The sequence below is a fragment of the Megalops cyprinoides genome, chromosome 19, assembly GCF_013368585.1.
Source record: "Megalops cyprinoides isolate fMegCyp1 chromosome 19, fMegCyp1.pri, whole genome shotgun sequence".
Lineage (NCBI taxonomy): Eukaryota > Metazoa > Chordata > Actinopteri > Elopiformes > Megalopidae > Megalops > Megalops cyprinoides.
This window is the reverse complement of record NC_050601.1, coordinates 29,963,962-29,968,255: the sequence shown is the minus strand read 5'-3', so window position 1 is coordinate 29,968,255 and position 4,294 is coordinate 29,963,962.

Below are 4,294 nucleotides of genomic sequence, written 5' to 3'. Positions count from 1 at the left end.
ATCTTGTATGCACCCCACAGCTCAACTTCAAATATCTGTCAGTGGGAAGTGCTGTGCTGTTTAAGAAAATCAAGAAGGAATGCAATGATTCTGAAATCTTTATTTGATGGCCTCACAAGATGATGCCATGGATGTGGTGGAGTAACACATCTCTTGAGTCTTGTTGAATGCACACAGTATAACACAAAACATACCACTGGAACATCATCCTCTTGTATAATGACTTCCGCTCAAGCAGGGCACTCATTGATATGCTGGCATATCCCTACTTACAGTCTCAGTACAGCAGTGTCCTACATCGATACAACCCAAACTCAAATAGATATAAATTGCACACCAGAAGTGAATGTTTGCATTCCTTAGTCTATGGTTCTGTCAATGTGAGCAGTCTTGAACCAATGAAGTGTCTTTGGTATGAACTGCAACAAATCAATATTCAAGAGCAATAACTCAGTTTAACTTTTAAAATGTAATTCATAGTACACAGACCAGACAACACATTGTCTGCGTTGCCGAGTCTTCCAATGTAAATCTCATACACAATGCCATTGTCTGGTCTCAGAACATGCTGATGAGTGCATTGTCCTGTTTGAAATTGAATGCAAGGTCCAATGTCCTACAATGTAAACCTCTGTAATGAACACACAATCTTATGTGTGCACCACAGATACACTATATGGCCAAAAGTATGTGGACACCTGACCATCACACCGACATGAGCTTATTGGACATCCCATTCCAAAACCATGGGCATTAATATGGAGTCCCCCCCCCCTTGCAGCTATAACAGCCTCTTCTGGGAAGGCTTTCCACAAGATTTTGGAGTGTGTCTGTGGGAATTTGCGTCCATTCAGCCAAAAGAGCTGAGCTTTTTGAGGTCAGGCACTGATGTTGGACGAGAAGGCTTGGCTCGCAATCGGCGTTCTAATTCATCCCAAAGGTGTTCAATGGGGTTGAGGTCAGGGCTCTGTGCAGGCCACTGGAGTTCCTCCACACCAGATCGTCAAACCATGTCTTTATGGACGTTGCTTTGTGCACAGGGGCACATTCATGCTGGAACAGGAAAGGGCCTTCCCCAAACTGTTGCCACAAAGTTGGAAACATACAAGTGTCTAAAATGTCTTTGTATGCTGTCGCATTAATGTTATCCTTCATTGGAACTAAGGGGCCTTGCATAAGAGAACTAAGCACCTGCTTAGGTCCCCCGTGGCAACCAGAGGGTCCCCAAGAGATATATTATGTCAATGGTAATCATACAAAAACGCAATATTATGTTAACGGGCTGACTAGCTAATACTACTGGTCTAATCAATTACTGATGCCTCTGTCAGAGCTGGTGCCACGTTCATGCACATGCACACTGTAACGGACTGCATTTTGATGCAAGCACCCCTATGCTATGAGGTCGCCGAGATCTGGATCTCGGTATTTTTTTTCCCTCTCAGGCTGACGTTTTGCATTATATGTGTGTGTGAATGAACATGATTTTATGTTATAAAAATCCCCACCTGACGCATCTATTAGGCTAATGTTAGAGCATAACCTAGGCAGAACAGTCAACAAATCTGAGCGAATCCTCTGTAGGCCCTATGGTCGTGTCAATCCACCAAATAAGACTTATTTCACCCAATTAGAACTTATTCCTCAGTGATAAGTGACCGTGTTTCTGTCACATCTGATAGTCGGAGGGATAAGAACAACGAGAGCCTACTAGCAGTGGGTAGCATTTTAGTGTCTACTAACTAGTGTCCTCTTTTTTGAAAACCAAAATATGGTCACTCTTGGTAAATATTAATGTTACATATTTACCATGTTCACATATCTGTTGAACCGGTCTGTTCACTACCTGTAAGACAGCAGCGCTACCGAATGACATTGTATCATTTTGTATCAGCTAAATGTTATTGAGCTAGCTAGCGAGCTAATAAGCTAGCGTTAGCTAATGTAATCTAATGTTAGCTAGCTAATTAGCTAGGCTTGCTTGCTAAGATTGGCTAGCTAATGTTGGTCACCTTGGGCCGCTGTCTTTTTTTAACCTATTCATGTCCATAACTGAAACATCTTTGCTCACAAGAAGGGACTAGCCCACTGATTTCACAGGAATGGTTCAAAATGCCTTAAAAGTGAGTTGGTGGTAAGAAAGAAGGGGTGTTTGTTTAGCCTACATTTTTTGGTACACAATAGCCTATTAGAATTACAAAATTTCCTGGGAAAAAAGGTTAAAAAGTACACATGTACAGCTGTAAAATAAACCCACTCTACTTATGCTTCTGGACCTCAGTTAAAATTTTGCCCTGGCTACGGCCCATCATGCAAGCACAGTCAGACTAACGTTAGGTTACAGTACATGCGAATGATCAAGCATTGACAATAGTCAATAGTAGGCCTATTGGTGGCGCCGAAATTCTGCTTAGGGCCCCATAAAGGCTTGAGCCGGCCCTGGATGAACCAATCAGATTGTAGTGTTTACCGTTATTATAAATATCAACCAATTGCATACGGCTTAAATAGGACCCCAAAATATGAACATGCAGAGTGGGTCTTGGCCTAACATAGCAGTATGATACATTAGCTTGGTTTCAAACAAGTTTGGAAGCTTAAAAAAAGTCTAATCTAATCTAAGATGTCTAAACACATTCCTTTGCAGGTGCTTAAAATGGTCAGTGTCCTGATTTATTCTGCTATGTAATTTTCTCATATTGTTCTAACATTAAACAGAGAGTAAAGATCTTGTATATTTTTATAGACTGTAAATTTACTACTTTATGAGCTTCTAATGTATAATTTGATCTGTTCAGAAGAATGTCCAAATAAACTACTTCATCCAACTATTTTTCTGATGTCTGCCACCTCATTTCATATGTGATATCTATCTCATTTGATGTCTGACATCTCATTTGTATAAACCCAAACATGTGTATACCTTAGCTAGTATGTCTGGATGCAAACGGGAAAAAATATGGAGTGTTGCATGCATGTAACAAGCTGAACAACAAACGTCATACCCTTTTCAGTTGCAAGTTGGACAAAATTTGCACAAAGTTCTCTGGAGTGGGTGAATCTGAATACAAAAGAAAGCCAAACTGCAGAAAGAGCTGTAGAAAAATATGAACTAAAAGACAGCCACATTCCATATGTACCAGGTCATGTTGGCTACCATAGAGAATGCTACGTGCAATATGCCAACAAGAGAAATATTGAACGAGCCCGCAAGATGACAGAAAAGACAGTACAGGAGGTTGACGGTTTGTAAAGCAGCTTTAAACTGGATAACTGTAGTTGTACTGTAGTACAGTTGACCTCATACATTTGTGTGTATAAATGCTAAGAATCCATTTTAAGCTGAATCATAAAAAAACAAAGAGCACGTTCATTGTTTCAGCATCATAGATGGGTCAGGGTCAGGGTCAGGGTCAGGGTCAGGTCAGGTCCAGATGATGTCTGATAGCAGGGCTGAGCATCTGGTGTTACCTGGGGAAACAGATTAGGAGAGTTGTAAACAAACTAACTTTGGAAGCATTACTACTACAATCCATACAGTCATCACATATTTCTCTCTCCATCTAAGGTAAGTTGCCAATGTTGACTGCATCAAAGATGTAGAAAAGTATTAAGTATTACTATTAAAAAGAAAGTATGAATGTGAAAATTCATGAAATTATGAAATTAAACACCTTATCTAACAACGGTATCCGCAGCTTCTGAGCTTCAGTCGTCAGTTCCTCTGATCAGTTTACTTCCTATTTGAACGAAGATCATTGGCAGACTTCAAGTCAGGTGACGCTAGAACGAGTTTTTGATTGGTTTGCATTATAGTATTCCCTACCGTTTGCCTAATCAGTTTATTAAACGTAAGTTTAGTTTTCATAAAAATATGATCGACGTGAGACTCCCAACAAACACAAACGTGTCCAGAAAAAAAAATGTTTAGTTTATATGAAAAAGCCGCTACTCTATCGCCGAGGTTCGATCATTTCAAAGACTAATGTAGATAGCAGACATCTGCCGCCTAAGTTCACAAAAAGTTTCATAAGGTCAGTTAAGTTCAGTATGAATCCTGTGTGGTATAGAATGTGTAACATTAGAATCTTCCACATGTTAACTGGGCATTCTTTTAAACTTTTTTTCTCGCAGAATGCTTGAAAGTAGAATTCGGTTTGTGTCTGTGGAACCTATGCGATCGAGATTTACGTTGCGTAATCCTTGAAGAACCACTTTTCCCATGGACCCATGCGCGGCATGCAAAATAACTGTCGTAAATACGTAACAGCGAGGTAATACGTAATACGTAAGC